Here is a 23,687-nt window from a genome sequence, read left to right as displayed (position 1 = left end):
GGGGCTCACTGCTTCTTTATCAATGTGCTTCATAAATCTATGCCTATAATTTATGTGAGATCCACCTGGAGGGGAAAAAAGCCTGAGCTCATTTTACGGATAAGTCAACTCTCTATACATGAGTGAAAATATATGTACACAATGAGTGGCCTTGAAAGACTGTAGTAAAGAAAATTCAGCCCAAAAGTCAGTACATCTATCTACCTTATGTGGAAAGAGAACCGACCCAAGTTTAGAGTCCAAGCCCACTCATAAGATTGGCAAATAGCTTGCCTGGCTGGTCAGGGGGCTAAGCAAAAAGACTCGTAAGTCATGGACCAGAAAGTATAGAGAATTGGCATGTGGACAGATATATGGATATAAGCATAAAGTGTAAAGATATTTGTGTCATATGGTAACTCCCATCAGAGACAATCTACCATTAATGAGGCATAAAATATCCTAGTAGACACAGTTGTCTGACTGAGAGACATCAACCATACTATCAGTGGCCAATCCATTAACAGCACAATAGCAAAATGGACCATTTCAACAAAATGGTAGAGATTACGGTTATACATTAGCCTAACAGCATAGAGTGTTACTACCAAGTCTAATTTAGTTATTCATATTGTCAAATACCTAACCAGCCAGCCCACAGAGGCCAGTGTTGAAACTCTGATATGGAACTTTTCTTTGATGTGACTAATTAGTCTCTTGGTATCAAGTTGATCACATAGGTCCTCTACCAGTTATGAATGATCAAAAGTTTTGTTTTTGTCTTCTTCCAGGAGTAGATATAATTGCTCATGGGCTTTTAGGCAGCACTAATATCTGAGGGTTTATTGAGTATTTGATCCACTAGCCTGAGATCCCATACAATACTACATCAGGCCAGGCGGGCATTTTGAAGCAAAGGAGATATGTGAGAATGCCCAGGATCATGGAATCCATTGGTCATATCACAGCACATGTTGCATCACCCAAAATCAGTTGACCAGATAAAACATTGCAATAGTCTGTTATAGTCTTAGCTGAACCACTTAGCTCAGAGGCAGTACTTTATAAGTATGGGTTGACACTGCACAGGTTGCACATATATATTAAATCAAAGACCTTTATATATCATTATTTCTGCAATAGGGAGAATATATAGATCCTGGAACCAATAGGTTTAAGAAGTAGTGCCCCACGTTCCAAAATTCTCGATGAGCCATTTGGGAATACTGTACTTCCCATCCCTGCAACGTTAGTTTCTGTAATGCTACATGTTCCATTCCTTAATGGGAGAAGAATTTTTCTACATGATATAACAAGTATTCACTTGAATTACAAGGTGTGGCTGTTACCTTGACATTTTGTATCAAAGGAGTAACAGGCCAGAAGAGGAATTATTTTTTAGCAAGAAGAATTGATCACAATACTCAGGAGGAGGCAGGGCTGCAATTTTACAATAAGGCAAGAAGGAATACATGTGAGACTCAGCTCTCTTTTGGTTCCTGTATGTCAAATTTGACCATAAATGAACAGATGCAATCACCCCAGGCTAGGAAAGACATGGTGAATAGGGCTTTAGTTCTCTCAGGGATAAGAAACTGGAGGTAATAGTTGACTTTGCAAAGAATAGGATAGAGAATAAAAGATGGAGGGAGAAGACGAATGTCAATTAAAGCACCAAGAACGAGTCTAGTGAGAGGTATAGCAGTACTTATAGAATTTTTCTATTTTCCCTCAGGAAGAGAGGCCCTCCAGAACACTGGAGAGTCGGCTATTCAAATGTACAGAGAGAAGTGGATCTCAATGGCACAAAGAGTATACTGACCTTAATCCCTCTTCAAGAAAGTATTTGTCCAGTGGTGGGGATGGTAAGAAGCAGACAATCTAAGTGTCAGTTCCTCAGGATCATTCTCATCAGGAGAGAGTCACTTCCTTTGACATCATGTACTTTTCAGGGCAACTTGTCTATAGTGATTGAGAGACAGAAGCATAAAATCCCAGCAATTTTAGACTGATTCAGGGTAAGCCTAACAGGCAATATTCACTCCAGAGAGCCTTACTTGGTTGACTGAGTCTGAATCACAGTTCAACTTCTTCTGTTTGATCCTGTTTCCATACTCTTTGTAGGATAAGCATGTACTAAACATCTTATACCTAATCTCCATCTAATTATTAGACTCTGGAGCACACAACATAGAACATATTGCTATGTCTTTTAAATAAACTGGATGTCTAGTCTTCTGCTAAAATAATAGAAACATACATATCCCCCATAGAGCAGCGATTACTAAACTTGGGACCATGGCGGAGGGTCAGGAAATGTATGGTTTTATGTGGTGCTATGTGTATATACTGCTACCTCTTTTTCAGGGAGAGAATGCATGCATATTCACAAGACAGAATCCATCTAATTGCCAACATGGTATACAACTAAGAACTTTGACTCACTGCCATGTATGATGAAAGCAGTTATTATTTTTCTTTTTATAATCTTGGCCATCTAACTGCATCAGAATTGACAAGACAGTAGTTTAAACGTTGAACAGTTGCTCTATGTGTGTTCATATCAATTAATAATATAGTTTTGAATACCACATGCAAATGTGAAGTTGAGGATGCAATGGTCACGGCGGGGAGGCAAAAGCAGAAAGGAAACATGAGTAAGCCTTCTTCAGGAATGTCCACTATAGATCCTTCATGCATGAATATTATTTACATTATTTTTATACAACGGAATACTTATTTTTTTTAATGAATGAAGAAAATTCCGTACAATATTTTGTAGTGTGGCCATGAAGCATTTTGGAAGCATTTTCTGGCTTTAAATTAACACTGAATTTGCTTTCATATGTCTGAGAATACCAGAGGCTAATTTCTTTGTAATTTTATTAACAAGTTACAGAAAAGTATGCAAATTTTATTCATTATATAATTAAAGCTATCCCAAAATATCTCAGAATCTGACAGTCACCTTAATGCCCTGTGGCTTCCTGGACTCAGTAATTATTCAGCTTTGACTGCTCCAGTTGTGATGACTTTGAAACAGCATTCCAGCAAAAGGTCACGTGCACACATATGCATCAGATGTTTTGTATTACCACTTTTAAGATTTAAATAAGCTTATTCAGAATCTCCATTTAAAAATAATTACAACAAAAAAATAATAATTACAACTTTAAAACTATTGTGTGTGTATATACATATCTTTGTATATAAGGATTACAATTTATGTAAGGCCTACAGTATCTTTGTCCAGTCCACTGTTTTTCCTAAAGAAAGTAATAGTCATTCTATATGAACATTAATTTTTTAACAGCATATAAAGAATTTTAATTTAGAATGTGTTTCAGTGATGCAACACTGTGATAACATGCATTAAAAGAAGCAAACAAACCAAAATATTAATGATTAAAGAAATGTGTCTTCTAATTATTCTAATCATTTTCTATTCTTTCACTTCTCTGTAATATTAACCCTATAAATAAGAAGGAAGTCAAGAGCATTGACATAATACTTAGATATAACCCAAACATAATTGACCATGATTGAGGGAAATTCAGACCTCTAAAAACAGGGAAAATTCTCTAGAGAGAGATGTCCTGGCAGGTGTTTATCTTCTGCCTTTATCATCACAAAGAGTCAAGTGAAAACAATTCAGAAAAGTCAAACCTAGTGGTAATAAAATAATCCATCAATAGGAAGTTATTCTCGCTAAAGAAACAGTGAGCTTGAAGGGCTGATAGGAGACTCCCATAGTGTGGTGTGGACTGCCTTCACATGATGTGTCACATACAGGCTTGCCTGGGGAATCACTGGTTGTAGCAGGGAACAGGACGACTTGTAAGGCAAGTAAAAGCAATGCATGTCTTTCTGTACTGAGACGCCCTCATTTAATCTCTGTAGCATTTTCAGCTGGAGATAGCAGGAAGGAGGCAGCACTAGAAGGTAATGATTCCCAAGTGTAAGCGTCATTTAACAATGGGGAGCCTGAAGCTCTTTGAGCAGATTGGCTGACCCAGTGTGGTATTTTATGTTCCAACCAGGCAAGGCAAAGGCAAAGCCAAGACAACAGTCCAGCTCCCTGGCTTCTCAGTCTTGATCTCTCTCCAAGATCAACAACCAAAATGCACTCCTTACGTTTTCGGTTTAAAAAATCTATTTCATGCTGTGAAAAGTTTACTTCTACACTATCTCCTGTGCAATATTAGATTATTAGATGCTTTCACATTTTCATTTAATTATTATGACTTCCTAATGAGATAAGTGTTGTCCCCATTTGACAGATAAGAAACAAACAACCAAAAATGAGATCCACCAAGGTCAGGAAGGTAACAAATGCAGGCGTAGATAAAATGACTCAGAATTCTCTGTTCTTGAATATAAAAATCTGCCACTTTGCTTTCATTTAGATTTCACAAATTTAGGGATACTATTTAAAATTGTTTTATATCCCTGGTGTAGTCAACACTTTCAATATTATAAAATGTTCTCTTTATCTTTAGTAATGAAGGTCTATTTTATCTTACATTAATATAGTACATACAATATATAAACATTTGCATGATATATAATTTTTATTCTTTCTTTCTCAGCCTTTCTTTATCCTTGTATTTTAGCTGGAAGCATCTCTTTTTTTTTTTTTAATTTTTTTTAATGTTTATTTATTTTTGACAGAGAGAGACAGAACATGAGCAGGGGAGGGGCAGAGAGAGAGGGAGACACAGAATCGAAAGCAGGCTCCAGGCTCTGAGCTGCCAGCACAGAGCCTGATGCGGGGCTCGAACTCACAGACCGCGAGATCATGACCTGAGCCGAAGTCCGACGCTCAACTGACTGAGCCACCCAGGTGCCCCACATCTCTTTTAATCTATACAGTGTTCGACCCAGCAATTGCACTCGGTATTTATCCAAAGGATACAAAAATATGGATTCAAAGGGATACATGCACCCCGATGTTTATAGCAGCACTATCAACAATAGCCAAATTATGGAAAGAGCCCAAATGTCCATCCACTGATCGACAGATAAAGAAGATGTGGTGTGTATAGACGATGGTATATTATTCAGCCATCAAAAAGAATGAAATCTTGTCATTTGCAACAATGTGGATAGAGACAGTGTATTGTGCTCAGTGAAATAAGTTAGAGAAGGACAAATACCATATGATTTCACTCGTATGTGGAATTTAAAAAACAAAGGAAAAAAAGAGAGGGAGGCAAACTATAAAAGGTTCTTAAGTACAGATAACTGAGGGTTGATGGAGGGGAGGTGGGTGGGGGCATGGGCTAGATAGGTGATGGACATTAAGGAGGGTACATGTGATGAGCACTGGGTGTTATATATAAATAATGAATCACTGAATTCTCCTGAAACCAATATTACGCTATCTGTTAGCTTACGAGAATTTAAATAAAAACTTGAGGGGTGCCTGGGTGGGTTAGTTGGTTAAATGTTGGACTTTGGCTCAGGTCATGATCTCATGACTTCTGAATTCAAGCCCCACATTGGGCTCTGTGCTGACAACTCAGAGCCCAGAGCCTGCTTCAGATACTGTGTCTGTCTCTCCTTCTCCACTCACGCTCTGCCTCTCCTTCTCTTGTAAAAATAAATAAAACAATAAAACAATAAAAAATAAATAAAAACTTGAAGCAAAAAAGCAAAACAAAACAAAACCTTTTCAGGGAGTCAGTCGTTGAAGCGGCCGACTTCGGCTCAGGTCATGATTTCGCTGTTTGTGGGTTCGAGCCCCGCGTCGGGCTCTGTGCTGACAGCGTGGAGCCTAGAGCCTGCTTCGGATTCTGTGTCTCCCTCTCTCTCTGCCCCTTCCCTGCTCCTGCTCTCTCTCTCTCTCTCAAAAATAAATAAACATTAAAAAATTTTTTTTCAAAACAAAACCTTTCACTCTCTGGTACAGTAATAATAATAATAACAATCGGTATGGTGTTTTTTAATGCATCTAACAGTCTTCACTTTTCATAAGAGAATTTAGATGATTTAAATTTAATCACTGATATGTTTGGGTTTAAATCTACCATCTAACTATATGTTTTCTATTTGTCCTACCTTTCTCCCTTCACTTGCATTCTTTCTGGTTAATCACTTTACAAAATTTTGTTTTCTCTATATTCATTCATATATTATACACTCATTTATAACTTTGGCTCAGGGCTGCCTACAGTTTCAAATGTCTATCATTATCTTATGAAACTCTAATGTTAAGTGATACCTACCCCCTCTTCCTGAATAAGGAAAAGAACTTTATTTATCCAATTCCTAAAATACATGCTATTTTTGATGTAATTTTATAACATCCATTTTATTTATTTATTTATTTATTTACTATTTATTTAGGAGGAAAAACTAAATCAAAATTTTTTATTTATAACTAAACCAGTAGGAAAATAATCACAGTCTTGAAACACCAAATGCAGGCTATATTATCATTTCAACAGTTGGTAATAATATGTAAATGTAATAATAATAAATATATTATCATTTATCAACAGTTGGTAAAAAGACAACACGGTCCTTATCAAAATGATAAGGTACTAGAATTGGGGCAGGAACACTGCTTGCTGCAAAGGTCCCAGGCAAATGTGGTATTTGGTAGAGTGGGGGTTACCCCTCTTGTGTTTTAAGTGAATCACAGCTCATCCCTGAGTTGCTTACTTTTTCTCTTTTGACCTTCCTGTCGCCAAGGGATTGTCTCAATAGTGCTCTTTGATTTCAGGGAGCTAAATAAGCAATACTGAGTTTAGGCTCTCCTTTCATTCTATTCTATGAAAACCAGGTTTTTACAAATCCAGTGCTTAATAACTCCGTTAATTAAGAAAGTAACAGCTCCTCCTTCAATGTTCATTCCTGGATACCAGTATACGGTGCAAGCAAACCCCCCTTTCCCTTCGATGGAGAGTGTCGCTGTGAGACTGTCCTGTCGCAGATAGCCTCAGGGTCCATCATGGCAGCCAGTGAGAGGGAAGGTCTGCTTCCCATTCCCAGTGGCGATTTTGCAGGGTTTCCTAGCTAAAAGATGTGATGTGTATTTCAAGAAATGAATATCGACGTCTTGATGATAGCCAGAAACAGACATCCACAAGGAACTGTTGAAAGTCCTAAACTCCCTCTCTCAACTCTACATCTTAAATCAACTTCATGCCCTTGTATATAAAACAAAACAAAGCAAAACAAAGGCCCAGAAACCCCCTTTCTAAAAATTACCTGAATTAGTGACCTTGTAGATTCTGTTTTGCACCTCATGGAAAATGATTTGGTTGGCAACACACAGCAGCACCTCTGCTCACACTCCACCAGATCATAGGCAGGTTAGAGAAACCTACCAGCCTGTTGGTACCCGTGCACTAAGAAGAATCTAGTACCTTGGGGGGGCTCCGGCTTGATACAAGGGAGATCCTTAGAGGTAGGACAGATACGTGAAATTTAGGCTATCAAAAACTCTTCCGCCCTCCGATCCAAATTTCAGCACCAGTTTTTTTCCATTTCACTTTTTTTTTTTAACGTTTATTTATTTTTGAGACAGAGAGAGACAGAGCATGAACAGGGGAGGGGCAGAGAGAGAGGGAGACACAGAATCTGAAACAGGCTCCAGGCTCTGAGCTGCCAGCACAGAGCCCGACGCGGGGCTGGAACTCACGGCCCGCGAGATCGTGATCTGAGTCCAAGTCGGCCGCTTAACCGACTGAGCCACCCAGGCGCCCCTCCATTTCACTTTTTAGGGTTGAAACATAAAGGAACCAGTGTCCAGAGGCAAGCGACAGACGCCTCAAATTGCTGCCATCCTTAATTTCTTCATAAATTTCACTTAAAAGACCAAAACTCCCATTTCTCTTTTTAAATCGATTCCTGCCATCCGCCCGATGGCCAATTGCAAAGACTTCTATCTCCCAATGGACAGGAGAGACTCCTCATCTTCTTGGTCATGGTCAGGATGACCTGCATGTGGTCATCCACGCACCTGGTCACACAACTCTGCAGCTGCTGTTTCACCCGAAGGTCTTTACTTCCCGCATCTATTGAAGCTTTGGCTTTGTCATTTCAGTACACGGTACACCTGGCCAGGAAGCCCTGGAACTTGTCCAACTCACTGATCACTAGTGCCTGGGCTGAAGCCAGGGACGCGTGGCAGCGCTCCATGCACTGTTGCGCCTGATGCATGGACGCCCGGCTGTTCCCACAACAGTTGGCACTGCGCCGGAACATGAGGTCTGCATCTTCCGGGTGGCTTTCTCTCCAGACTCTTCACCACGGAGTCCGCTGCCTCCTGCATCTGGAGCTGCTGCAGCTACGCCATGGCGACCTCGCGCTGAACCCCCTCCGTGCTGGCTCCCACTTGGACTCTGACCCAATCCATATTACTTAAACACTACTAGATACTACTAGTAACATTGTATATAGTCAACAGTCATTTAGATTAACCGACCCATATACTTAGGATCTCTTCCCTGTTTGTTGTTGTTTTCTGTATCTCTGAATTTACACCTGACATCATGTTCCTTCACTGGAGGAATATTATTTAGTATCTAACTTGGTGCAGGTTTGCTAATTTCAAGATATCTGTATATTTTGTTTTCTAAACATCTATTTTGTTTCTGAATGACATTTTCACTAAGTATGAAATTCTATGTAGGTAGATCTTTTCTTTAAGCATTATAAAAATACTATCAGACCCCTTGATTATGTTATAAAATCGTCTACAATTCTACCTGTTGCTCCTTTGAAAACAGCCTCCATTTATTTTCTGATTGCATTTAAGAATAGTTTTGTCTTGTATTTACTGAAGTATCACTGTGATTTTTAATGGATTATGTGTTGGATTTATTTATTTTTTGTAATTTGCATTATTTTATTTACAATTTTTTAATATTTTTATTTATAATCTTATTCTGTGGATTCTTATTTTACATCAAATTCAGGAATTTGTCAGCATATATGTCTTGCTGTATTTATTTCCTATCCCCATGATCACTTCCCTCTTCACTAGGACTCAAATCACTTATGTTAGACCCACTCACTATATATAACACTCTGTCTTTTAATTCTTTCTAATCACTACTCATCTAATAAAGACCCAGGGGCCTGTTATTGGGGGAAAAAATCTGCTAGAACTTTTACGCTAAATAAAAGTCCATGAATACTGTATATTTTTAGTATCTATAATAACTGCTTTAATTAGCAATTTGGTATATAATATTTCAAGTTCCCATTTATGTGATTATGTGTAATTCTCAAAATATACGTGGGATTTCTGTCTATATAAGTGTGTTTAGGGAATACTGAATAATTTCTTGGTTCAGCAAGTATCTCTAAGTGGCTTTCCTTTAATACTTGTAAAATAGTTTCTTAATAAAATCACAAGTTGATACAGCATCTTTTATACTACTTTTAGGATTCAATTTAATTTCAAAACTTATTTTTCTATGGATATGAAACTAATGCCAATAGCTAAAATGATCTATTGCTATCTCATACCACACAATGAATTATCTAGAATGTTTTATATATGATATATATTTAAATGAATATTGGTAATTGAAAGCCATTCTTTAAAAGTATAAAGAATTTGTAGGTTATTTTCTTGAATAAAGAGAGAGAAATTAGTTGCTGTGGCATGAGTTGAAAATCTATACCTCTGAGGGAAATTTAATGTGTTTTTTTACATTTATTTATTTTTGAGAGACAGAGAGAGATACAGAGCATGAGTTGGGGAGGGGCAGAGACAGAAAGGGTCACAGAATCTGAAGCAGGGTCCAGGCTCTGAGCTGTCAGCACAGAGCCCAAGGACACGGGGCTCAAACTCACAAACCATGAGATCATGACCTGAGCTGAAGTCAGACACTTAACCAACTGAGCCACCCAGGCACCCCTGAGGGAAATTTAATTAAAACATTCCCTGGTTCTACTGCTCCTAAGCCCTTTACCCTCCACTGGCCCTTAATATGCACTTTGCCATATAGCCCATTTTCACCAGCCAGCATCTAATATCTGTAGTACAGATGTTGAGTGCTTATGTAAAGACTGGGTTATGCCTTACGCAGGGAGGATAGAAGCAGGCTTTAAGCCTTTCATCATGAGTGGATAATAACTAAGTTTCCTTGTGTTTATGAGATTCTGTAATTCAGTCAATCTGTAAAATCTGCTGAGTCAGGATGTTAAGGTCCATGGGGAATTTGGAATCTTTTTTCAGTAATAGACTCCCAGCTTTATAGGTACCACTAGTTTACTAATTTGTGTTTATTGATTGCCTCTGCGTGTCCTGGGCTCTTACCCAGATGGTTGGGGATAATTCATGATTAATTAAGATTAAAACGAGCAAATATGGAAAGGGGTTACTTATAAAACTCTACGTAAATTGTGTTTGAAGCTTGTTTCCAGAGATTTAAAGGTCTACAAATGCCAGTGTTGAAGTTTTTATTAAATACTATTTTTAAGATGTGGATTTCTTCGTAGGTCAATAAAACTCTCAGTTTTCAAGAGTTTCTTTCTCAGCTTTTAGTTTTCTTCATTTTGTATAGAACATCATAGAACTAAAGGATTTTAAGAGCAGTTTGATTAAACGATTAAATTCTCTGATGAAAAAGAAATATCTAGAGAGGCAGAATGGGATGTATAACAAACTCAAAATTAGGTCATGGGATTTTGGATTTTGCCTTCTATAGTCTTTAAAACCTGGACTCTAACAATCAAATCTTTCCAAAGACGGACAGATTTAAACTTTTTAAAAATAGCGATTTGGACCATTATTAAATCTCTCAAGCATAGTTTTTGGGCAGAAGCTATGTGTTCATTTTTCAGAGATGTGACACAAGTTTTAAGTGTTTAATGAAGTAGGTAGGGTTTGGGTTCAATTTAAATGATCTGTATAGTCCCAACCAAGGGTGAAAAGTTTTAACTCAGTAATTACCTAAAATCTCATGTACTTCTCATAATGCTAATTCTGAATTGATAAACATGAAGATCACTTTTTTAAGACATGGGGATTTGAGCCCCTTGTATTAAGTTTCTACCTTTATAATATTTGCCATTCGTTTACTAGTTAGCATTTTAATTACCTTTTGTGTGTATCAGAATCCTACCTAGATCTATGATAATTACTGGTGATTACCTAAGCTTAGAGAAAAGCAAATATGGAGAATGTGATCTCTGGAAAGATATAGTTGTATCACTAACTATATTTGGAAAAATTCCCGTAGATGGGGAAGTTTGCACATAACAGCGTTTAAGCCTTTGACATATTTGTTCGGGTGTGCATAATTCAAGGACTGAAAAATAAATTTCACAGTTCTGTAGAGGTAGGAGTTTTTCTCTGTTTTACTTAGATTTTTTACATTTAAATTTTATTAGTGCATTCAATATTTTTCATTGAATGCCTCCTCTCTGCCGTAAAATAAATTTAAAACTGTCTATGTTCTTATAGGTGACGTACTAATCAGTTTCACTGATCAAAATGGGAAGGGATGTTAAGTTTTCTAACCATTCTCCAGGCACCTGGGTGGCTCAGTTGGTTAAGCATCTGACTCTTGGTTTCGGTTCGGGTCATGATCTCACAGTTTGTGAGATAAAGCCCTGCATTGGGCTCTGCACTGATAGTGTGGAGCTTACTTGGGATTCTCTCTCTCTGCCTTGCTCTTTGCTCCTCTCCTGTTCTCGCTCGCTCAAAATAATTAAACTTAACTCTTTAACCATTTTCATTTATTTTGAGATAAATAAAGGTCTCTGTAGGCATTGATACAGTGTATAGTACAATTCTTGCACCCAGAATTCTTGGAAGGTTCTGACGATGTTGGGTGTGCTTCATTAACTTAACTTATTTTGCCCGTTCTTTCTCTTCAAAAATTCCCTTCATTCTCTGCATTTACTTTGTTAATATTCCCTCCTTTGATTTGTTCTTGAAATATTTTTTTAAATGTAGCTTTTAGTCACCTGTCAGGTATCAACAAAAATGTTACTTTTTCTTGTAATTAACTCCTCACCTTCTGTGTCATGCATACATTTTATTTATTTATTTATTTATTTATTTATTTATTTACTTATTTATTTTGGTGATCAGAGAAAGAACATGTTTGGAGAAATTAATAAGTCAAATAGACTTTCTATGAGGCCAGGAAGAAACTAAAATCTTTGTCTTCTTATAAATAAAGTTGATGTAAAATGGGATAATCCAATTAAGCAAATTTTGTTTCAAAATGTCAAATTTAACATCTGCCAGATCATAAGACACACCTGGACAACTCTTTTGTCTTAAAAATAAACAAAGAGACAAAAAAATAGACAAAATACTTATAATCTGAAGGGTTAACTGAGATAAGAATGCCCCCAATGCTAATACCCCTAAAGCCTCACAAAGGTTACAGATTATTTATAAATTTTACAAAAAGTGTTAATGATGCTTTATAAGTTAAAAGACAGAAAAGGGAAAAAAGAAAAAATATTTGTAGGTAAAAAGCTATAATTATCAAAATATTGGTTTCATTTTCATTGTTCTAAATAGTGTGAAGTATCCAAATATACATATGAATTAAATACAGTTCCTACTCTCAAGAAGAATATAATATGATAGATTAAACCGAGTAAATGACTATAGCTGATATCATGACACTAATCATTTAATACTCAGTTTGTGACAGATAATTACATTCTCACATAAGAATCAGAATAACTCTGTAAAGTAAGTGCTATTGTGCTCTATACATGTACACAGTACATATACATATATACATGTACTGAATATACACAGTATTCACTTGCCCCCTCCTTATGAATGAATGTTCTATGCTAATGTCAAACATGCTCCCTAATCTTGCAGCCTCTCTTGAAGTGAAATCTGACTGAAAATCTGCTAGTGGGAGTTAGTTGGAGTCTTGAAATTTTTGTTTTCTGATAAGGGGGCAGAGCCTTAGCTGGTACCTCGAATGCTGATGTGAAATATGGAGCTGCAGCAGCCATTTTATGACTAAGAAAGAACAAACCTGAGGAAAAGCTCCCTTTCACTACAGATTACAGAGAAGAAGCAGTGGAAGAGGTTGTATTCCTCCTGGCAATACGGAATAGTTGAACCAACAATTGTAAGGATTTCTGGTGAGAAAAATACACCAATATTTGTTTAAGTAGCTGTTTAGTTAAGTTTTGTTACTTGTACCTAAACACATTTCTAACAAATAAAATTTTATCTCATTGGTAGTATGTAGTTTACAGAGGCTATGTGACCCTAAGCGAAGAGCTTGAGAACTGAGTTGACTCCAGAATTCAGGTTCCTTCACTGTACGTATTAAGCTAGAAGAAAATAAAGGAAAAAAGTATTATGTCAAGTAGAGCAGACCAAGGAATGATCTTCAGAGACAATATGGTATGTGGACCATCTTCTAGTAGAATGACAATGCTCATTTTTAGAATGGTTTTCGTATATGAAGGTATTTAGTTAGGGCACAATCTTCATCATCCAGCAAGATTTAGAAAAAAAATCATTAATATTTGAAAAAACACATTAGAAATAATAAAAAATGTGCATAGTATATCTCTCTTAATTTGCCAAAAGTAAGCTATATTTCTTAGTGACTATCTAAATATTTTTTAAAACTTGGATACAAATTTTACTCTTTTTTATGAAGGCAACTAGACATTTATGTGAGCAGCACTTCTAATTCACTTTTGGGGTGCTTCAGTAATGTACAGTATTATGCAGAAAATATATATGGATTCTTCAGAGAGCAAGCCCTGGTTGAAGCTTTACCTTGGTGAACTGCTGATTGTGTTCTATGATGACCATTTTTTTAGCCTGTTCATATTATTTGACATTTAAAAACAGATGGGCAAATATTGGTGATGCAAGAAGAACACAATGTTCAAACCATAAAGAAATAGGGGTGTCCAGATGGCTCAGTAAGCTGAGCATCTGACTCTTGATTTTAGTTCAGGTCATGATCCCCGGGTCATGGGATTGAGTCCCAAGACTGGCTCTGTGCTGAGCGTTGAGCCTGCTTGGGATTCTCTCTCTTTCCTTCTCTTCCCTCCCCCCTCCCAAATTAAAAAACAAAACAAACAAACAAACAAAAACCCAAAACACCCACACATATAAAATGGACTATGTGGCCCCAGAGGCCATTCTTACCTTGAATCTGTATAGTTCTGCGATATTTCTTTGAGCTTAAATGAGCTCTGCTGATGCAGCTACTGAAAAACTTTGTTTGAGATAATTTGTCAGAGGTTTATGAAGATAACCACCTACTTTTTACTTTTGTCCTCTTTCATTAAGGCTGTTTTTTTTTTCTTTTCTTTTTTGCATTTCTATGTGGTAGTCTGTGATCTTTAGAATATCTTCCCTTTTGTAATATTCAAAGGTGTTATTTTAGTTTATTACCCTTCTCCCTGTATCTTCTTGTGACTGTTATTTCATATACTAAAGAATTTGAGACTTCCAAAGAAATATATTCAATAAAATAGGTGAAAACAAATTTAAAGTATAAAATTAGGAACTGGAGAATCATGAATGACAGGAAGGGAATAAAATGTAGTTATATAAGCCTGAATTTCAAAGAAGTTCTTAAAATGAGCTACAAAAACAGTTTCTATAGATTATACCATTATACCATCCCACCTACTCCTCTCTTCACCCCTCCCAAAACACACATGGGCTGCCCAGTTACAGAAATCCCCATTTATTCATAGTTTCAACCAGTGCTTGGACACTGACATATCACAGTTAATTTGCCAATTATAATTAGGAGGCTATTTCAGTTTAATGATTTAGGGTCACGGGTGATATCCTTCTTGGAAATATTTAAGCTGATTAAAATTTATTATTAAGTTGTTTATATATTATTTTAATGTTTATTTATTTTTGAGAGGCAGAGAGAGACAGAGCGTGAGTAGGGAGGGACAGAGAAAGAGAGAGGGAGACACAGAATCTTGAAACAGGCTCCAGGCTGTGAGCTGTCAGCACAGAGCCCGACATGGGGTTCGAACCCAAGAACCGCAAGATCATGACCTGAGCTGAAGTCAAATGCTTAACCAACTGAGCCACTCAGGCTCCCCAGGTTGTATATGTTTTATACAACATCTATCCTCTATCTACCTTATATGATAGTCTGCAAAGGGTTCAAAATCTGCCTGATTATGAAGAAAACCGCCTCTATTTTCATCTGGGCTAGATACTTCTTTTTTCAGATAATGCCAAGAGTGTATTTTTGAATTACTCACAATTCTTGTTCTTCACAATCTACACAGAGATAATTTTTTTTTCATGTAAGTAAAAACTTTTAATGATCAAAACAAGTAAAGTATATACATTTCAAATATATATGTATGTGTATATACACATATATATGCACATATATTTAAATGATTTTAATAATTAATTAGCACATCCATCACAGTTTCTTTTTATTTATTTATTTATCGTTATTTTGGTGAAAATACTTAAACTCAAGTTTTAAGTACTCAAGTACACAACACTATGTATGACTATGGTCACCTCTGTTACACATGAGAGCATCAGAACTTGTCTATCTTATAACTGAAAGCTTGTACCCTTTCCCAATCTCTTCCTATTTCTCCACTCTCCTGTCTCTGTCAACCATAATCCTACTCTCTTTTTTGATTAGTTGGATCTTTTTTTTTTTTAGATTCCATACATAAGTGATGCCATGCAGTATTTGTCTTTTTCTGGTCTGGCTTATTACAGAGATCTATTGCTATTTTCTTCATTAAAATTTTGAAAACAGCAGTGTAATTCCTCCATTCTTTCTTTTTTTAAAATTTGTTTTATTGTGGGTCCTTTGCACTTCACCACATATTTTATACTCAGTTGGTAAAGTTCCAAATCAAACCCTGTTGAGATTTTAACTGAGTTTGTCTTGGGCGATGATCTGTGAATTTATAGTTTTAATCAGGTCTGGAAACATTTTCAACAAATATTTCATAAAATGTTTTCTTCCATCCTCCTTTGTTTCCCCCCTATTTTGGAGACTCCAATTTCATGCTTATTAGGCTCCTCAGCAATATCCTATTGGACACCTGGGTGGCTCATTTAGTTAAGTGCCAGACGTAGGCTCATTTCATGATCTCATCATTCATGAGTTTGAGCCCCACATCGAGCTTTCTGTTGTCAGTGTGGAGCCCACTTCCGACCCTCTGTCCCCCTCTCTGTCTGCTACTCCCCACTCATGTTTTTTTTTCCTCTCTCTCTCTCAAAAATAAGTACACATAAAAAAATCCTACAGTACAGGAATATTTTGTTTATGGTTATAAAAAATATACCTCTTTTTAAAATTTGAAGTATTTTCTATTGCTGTTTCTTCGTATGCACTACAAATATTCTATTCTTCTGTGTCTAATCTATTGTCATGACATTCCATGTATATTTTGTAAAACTCAGGTATTCCATTTTTTGTCTCCAGAAATTTAATGAAAACTGTTTTTTAATACTTCTCCTGTCTCTCTCTTTATCACACTCTTGCTGTCTTCTACCTTCTTGAACATATTGATTATAATTATATGAACTGTTTTGACATTATTTCTATTAATTCTACCATCTGTTAAGTCTCTGATTCTATTGATTTCTGATTTTTCCCCATTATGGCTTTATATTTTCCTGATTTTTTGCATGTCATAATTTTTTTCATTGTATGTCAAACAAATTGTTTTGATTATATGTCAAATATAAACCTTATCCTCTTTGATACTATATAACTTTTTTATACCATTAAATATTCTTAAATCTTCCTCTTGGGTATATTTAAATTAAATATACATGTTATAATTAACACCAACACCACAGTGTAGTATTTATCAAAGGTGCAATAAAGAGGGAAAATATTTATTGGTTAGGAGACTTTATTATAAGAAAGCATTCAAAAACTATAGAGACTCACAAGCATAACAGAAGAAGGTTTAGGTATCAGAGAGAGTTGCAAATGAGAAATTGCCAATGGCCAGGATGGTCTCTGGGGGACTTAAGAGAGGAATATATAATAATTGATCTTATGTTCTTTGTTGTTGTCTGTTGTGCTACATATGACTTAATAATTACAAAATCCACCCTTATTATAGCAGTACCTAAAACCCTCAATAAAATTAACAGTTTACACATTCTTTGATGTAATGACATTTAGGGTCATTAAAAGAAAATATACATTTTGGGTTATGTCCAGTTAGAGACAATAGTATATCCACAGGTGTCAAGATAGAATGATTTCTAATATTCAAATAAGAGGAAATTGAACATAGATTTAACCATTTTGTGAGGTGTCCATTTCCCATAATGTGGGAGTCATTCTCAAGGGCTTTATAGCAAAGGAAATGGTAATCCACAATGGCTTGAGAACTTGTGGTCGTGAAACCTAGAGATTGTAATGTTAATACAACAATTTTAAAGATTAGGAGAATATCTATGAAAAAACTTGGCAGAAACTATGATAAACTGCACATACAATTTCATAGTATAATCTTTGGGAATCAGAAAATATGGCTTTAATTTTTGCTTCTGATACCAACTCTCTGAATGATTTAGATAAATTGTTTAATCTCCAGATCTGCAAAGCAGTATGTCTAACTTCCCATCCTACTCTAAAATATGAGAACTATAAAAACCACAAAATCATTACCAACCATGGTGTAGGAGAGCCCTGAAAAATAAATAATCATTAGCTCTTCTTTTTTCATTGAATTATAAATTTGTGTACAGGCCTGATCTAGGTTTTCCTGGAGCCAGCAGAAAAGCAGTAACATCCTTAAAATGATTCAGATTAAACAGAAGTTGTTATCATGTATTAAGCACCTACTAAGTACTGTTACATGGTAAGTTTTTGCTCAATTAATTGCTAATACGATACCATACAGTAGTCTTTGTGAACACATCTGACATATGAGAAAAAATGAGCTCTGTAAAAGCTTATACTCAAAGAGGATAGTTGTTTAGTGTATGTCATAGGAAATGTCATACACATAAGCTTCATAGTTTCATCCAGGAATTGCAAGGAAAACAAACAAAACAAAATAAAGGAAAACTAGTATGGCCCAAACAGTCATTTGATACTCTCTTAACTCTGTTAAGCAGAAGAACTTCTGTTCCCAGGAGCTGTTTTTCACATATCGCATGGCAAACATTTGCATTCCCTAGGAACAGCTTGAAATGAGGCGACAGCAACTCTTAAGAGAATTGCCTGCATGTTTTGCTAAATTCTTAAATGTAATGCTACTTGGGTTTTCAGATGTCCTGGGAATATTTCCAACTGTTTCTCCATATTTCTACTTGGTTCAATCAATACCCTATTAGGCACAATGGTTTTCTAGAACTCAGCCATGAAATTTTATGACTAGGTTTTCCATCCTCTTGCATCATTAAAAGACAGAGTCTCTTTGCACAATTTGCTAGAAAACTTCAGACAAAAAGTTCCTTTGATTATAGTGAATTAAGGCCATAGTCGTAGTCATTGTCTGATATTAACTTTAATGAAAAGCAATCTTCACCATTACTATAGATCATCAGGGATCTCTTATAGGTTTAGTTGAACTTGTTCAAGGAGAGGTTCTTGGCAGTATTATATAAATTTTAGTATGGTCAATTTGCCTGAATGACATCTAGGAAGCCACATGAAATATTATCAAAAGCAGCTTAGTGTGAGATTTATGGAAAATTGTTCTTGGTTTTATGAAAAAATAATCCATTGTATTTTATGTGGTTCAGAGAGGTAGGGAGATAGCTAATGTTTTGATTTCAAAATAATATCTCTACCATACTAAGAGTTATACATTGTCTAAGAAAGGGTAATGTCATATGCAATATTTCCTTATTGAGAATTTAAACTGAACTTCCCAATAAGGGGCTTGAAGAAATTTACAAATGGACAGATTCAGTAGGACTTATAAAATAAAAAATAAATAAAATGCACAGAGATTATGAAAGAGTTGTTATCTCTGAAAACTAGGCCCATATGGCTACTGTATTTGAGCATTGACTTTACCTCAGAGTCTTTTCCAAGTCTAAGTTAAATAAGGAATACACACATAGATACACACAGAAAGAATACACACACAGACACACATGTTTATACAAGAATTTTACTATGTATTATAAATTTCATGTTATGCATGCATAAGTTACTTGTGATATATATATATATATATACACATATATATATATTTAACTTTCTCATCACAATTATAATATTGGAATGTATTTCTTGTTTACTATGTTAATATTTGTTGAGCCTAGATTATTACCTGCTCATTTTAATGCTCACAATAAATCTGTGAACTTTATGCGCTTCTTTTCCCTATTTTATAGGCAAGGAAAATATAGCCTTAAAGAGGTTAAAGTGTCCAAAGTCCCACAACTTGTTGTATGTCAGAAATAGGTTACAAATTCAAATGTGTCTGATTCAATAACCTGAATATTACTTTTTCCATAAGGCTAAGAACCTCAGGTCCCTGTTGGTTAATCATAATATGGATCTATGTTGGGTTTCTGAATTACATGATGGGCTATATTTATAATTTTATTGCTATTACTGTCTTTTTGGGAAAGAGGGATTTAGAAAGCTAATGGTGTAAATTTTAAATATTTCAAATATTTAAGTCTTGCCTTGACTATATAAATTTGCAATGATGCATTTAATACCAATGCCTACACATGAATGTTAAATAAAATGAATAGATCACTGTGAGCCTCAGTTTCGAAGTATCTGAAGCAAGGACCATAATAACTAATTACACATGTGTTGGGAATGTTTAAATGTAAATTTACTAATACAATCACTCACATACTCGTGTTCAATACTATTCCTCTTTGTAATTTCTCCCACTGTTACGTGAGTAAAGATATTCCTGTGTGAACACATACCACAACTGACTAATTTTCCTTGACCTTATTGGTAGTGTTGATTCTCTCCATAATTAATTTATAATAAATGAATGTTGTATTGGATCATGTTATATCAACTTTTGCAGGTTGCAGGTTAGAGAAAACTACTTGAACTAGTTAAATACAAAGAGAAATCTATTAGAAGGATATTGAGGTGTCTTTCAGAACCCAAGGAGAGTTGAATTTACTTAGTAATCACATTTCAAAGTAGAAAATAGTCAGGTAGAGGTGCCTGTGTGTCTCAATTGCTTAAGTGTCCGACTTCAGCTCAGGTCATAATCTCACGGTTTGTAAGTTTGAGCCCTGCATTGGGCTCACTCTCAGTGTGAGAACCCCCTTCAAATCCTCTGTCTCCCTTTCTCTCTGCCCCTCCGCTGCTCATGTGCAGGCTCCCATTCTCTCTCTCTCTCTCTCTCTCTCAAAAATAAATAAACATTTAAAAGAATAAAAATCTAGATGAGGGATATAATTACCTCTCCCACTCCCTCCCCAAATTCCAAAACATGCACACTTTGTGTACAGCCTTAATATAGTAAACTAAAACCTTTTATAAATAACCCATTAGTTTTTCTTGGTCCCAACTTTGTATTTGCTTTGAGAAAACATGTATGTCTTCACACGTGATAATTATGCATATATAATTATATTTTATGATTTTTATGTAACATTACAAAAGTTTCCCCCCTCCATGGTTCCTCTTTGTCTTTATAGTACATACATATTAAGTGACTACGTAAATATCAGTGATATTAATACACTGTTTCAATATGACTTTGCATTTCAGTTATATCAGCCTTGATTCATCAATGAGCATTTTTTAAATGTTTATTTTGAGAGAGAGATAAAGAGCTAGCAGGGGAGGGGCAGAGAGAGAGAGGGAGATTCAGAATCCCAAATCAGCTCCACACTGTTAGCGCCAAGCCCCATGAGGGGATCCAACTCAAGAACTGTGAGATCATGACCTGAGCCAAAATCAAGAGTAGGAGGCTTAACTGGCTGAGCCAACCAAACACCCCAAAAAGCATTTTTCATGACATAATATATTATGTTTGTTGAGTTATAGCCTCAGAATAAATTCCTGGGGTCAGATCACAAGGTCTTTACACACGTATGTTTGTGTAAGTACTTAATATCTTATCTTGCTACTTTTAAGAAGTTTATATCAATTTGAGTACTAATGATTCTATATCTATGCTTCAGTATTACTGAAACTTTGTTAGCAATGCATATTTTAATTGATTTTTCTAATAATAGTAACTCAGGGTAACTTCAATAAACATTTCTTTTATGATTTCCAAGGATAAGCGTTTTCCCATATGTATGTTTACTCTTGCTTTTCTTCATGTGTCAATTGTCATTTCCTATTCATTTAACTTTGAAAAGTACACTCCCAAATGTATACGTTCAAATTTAGGTGTTTTCTTCTTTGGTAGTTATGAATTGCTGGGAAGGCTAAAAGAGAAAAAAATGTATCATTCGGCATTTCCATTTGCAACATTGTTACATCCATTAGGATGAATGACACATTGTGTCAGAGTGAGTGAAATTTGATAGATGACTGGGAAGGTTGGAGAACAAAACTCCTTAGACCATGTTTATAGCTTCAATGCTGCCAGATGCTCTTTTCCTAAAGCTGCCTTATTGACTGAATTTGAAATAGCTAACAGGCAAAACAAAATTAAAGAGAAAAAGCATGATAAATGAGCACTTGGAAGGCAAAGTCAAGGATATAAACAGGTAACCTTTCCCTTGAAACCATGTTTTAAAAGACAGACTATAATTCTTCTGAACTATATAATGTAAATAACATGGAAGTTGGCTCTAAAGTATAATTGATTGCACTGTTTACAGGAAAACATAAATCAAGAGACATGCAAAACAAGGGTGGGACATATCAAAAGAAACAGAATATGGAATTATGGCAAAAGAATGATGAAGAGAGATCCTGAGCTGTTAAGAAAATTACAAGCCATTCATTTTTATTTCCATTGTTTTCTAGATAGTGATGGTTAAAGCTATTAACACCAGGATGGGAATATGACAAATAGCATGCCTGGGCTTGGAGTTCTCCGGAGTAGACAATTCTACAGTATAATTTTTATTTGGCCATAATTAAACACCCTGTTTCTTTTGTTTATAATAGAAGGCGGTGAGTAAATGCTGAAGAAAGGTTCTGAAAGAGTGCAGAATTCCCTCACAACTGTCTCTCCAACTGTGGCTGATAAAACACTCCTTGTGTTTGATTTCTGCACTGAGGCTGATTCACAATACTCAGGACCTCAGGGCCATCGGCACTAGTGCCGTTTTGCCATCTATCCAACACGGGTAAGCAAAGATGTCTCTTGTCACCAGCCCTTCAAAACAGAACCTTCAATACATTTTTGTATGGCTGGGAAAAATAGTTCTAGTATGAGTCAGTGGGTGTCCTGGAAATTTTTCCTGTGATAACTTTTTGAAGCAGAACAGAGACTGTTATTTTGGGAATTCAGTTGTCCTTCCAGATGATCTAGACATGTAGCGGGCCCCAGTGAGGCAGAACCACGTTCACGCTCCAAATCTACCGCTATCTCAGGTGGTATGGATCCTGACAAATGACTTAATCTTTTTGGGTCTCATTTTTTCCCACATGTAATATTTAGATAAAATGGTGTGTGACATCACTGGGAGGATTACAAAGAATTCTATTTTAGGCAATCTTCCGATAAAAAAGCAAAACACAACAAACAAAAAACACTGCCCCTGGGAGGAAAGTGGCCCTACAAATGATGTGTCTTCTTTCCTTGTATTTATATTTTAGCTGATGGTACTTCAGCTGACCTACATTTAGTGTCCAAGGAATCTCATTTGGTCTCACCATTTATCTGTGTTTTCTGGAAAATTGCATAAATATTCAATTGGCTTTGACTATGCAAACGCACCTACATTTGGAAGGCTGGTTAATGATTTTAACAGTTTGGAAAGATTTGGAAACAATTAATCTTAGAAATAAGCCTGTTTGTTGGAGGTCAAACATGGCTAAACATAATGCAGAGACTAGCAGTTTTGATTGATGATAGATAGATTGATAGATATAATATCTATATAAAGTATATAGAGATAGACATTTTATATGTATAAGTGTGTATATTCTCACATAAACATACTCAGAAAGTGAATTTACCACATACATATATAATAGTACAATCTGACTTCCTCTTTGTAATACTGATTTATGAAAAATTTCCAATTTTGTTTTTTAGAAATTCCTTAAACACAACTTTTTTAATGGCTATAGAATATATAATTTTTGAATGCATCATATTTTTAATAATTCCTTTATTAAAAGACATTTTGATTTCCTCTGGATTTCGTGATTAACATTGGGAGGATGATATTTGCAATAATCTTTAGTAAGTTGCATGTCTTTCTCTAGGATAGATTTATAGAATTATTACCTTTAAATTTGTTAAATTAACAGGATAGCATTACCAACTCACCTTATAGTACACTATATATTTTTTTTAACTTTTTTTAATGTTTATTTATTTTTGAGAGAGAGAGAGAGACACAGTGTGAGTGGGGGCGGGGCAGAGAGAAAGGGAGACACAGAATCCGAAGCAGGCTCCAGGCTCTGAGCTGTTAGCACAGAGCCTGATGTGGGGCTTGAACTCACAAACCATGAGATCATGACCTGAGCCGAAGTTGGATGCTCAACCTACTGAGCCACCCAGGCACCCCAGTACACTATATTTTAAATGCAGCCGCCATAGAAACATCCATAAAAGGTAAATATCATTTTTTAAACTTTTCAGCTTAAATCCTTCAATGGGTTTCCATTACTCTCAGAATAAAACATACC

At 35.7% G+C, this 23,687-nt stretch overlaps 1 pseudogene; it reads right to left on the bottom strand.

Moving 5' to 3' along the window:
* Positions 1-7,824: 7,824 nt before the first annotated feature.
* LOC125928992 (protein FAM136A-like) lies at positions 7,825-8,284 on the bottom strand (annotated as a pseudogene).
* Positions 8,285-23,687: the final 15,403 nt, after the last annotated feature.

This window comes from Panthera uncia, chromosome D1 (genome assembly GCF_023721935.1).
Source record: "Panthera uncia isolate 11264 chromosome D1, Puncia_PCG_1.0, whole genome shotgun sequence".
NCBI lineage: Eukaryota > Metazoa > Chordata > Mammalia > Carnivora > Felidae > Panthera > Panthera uncia.
This window is presented reverse-complemented; position numbering and strand designations above follow the sequence as displayed.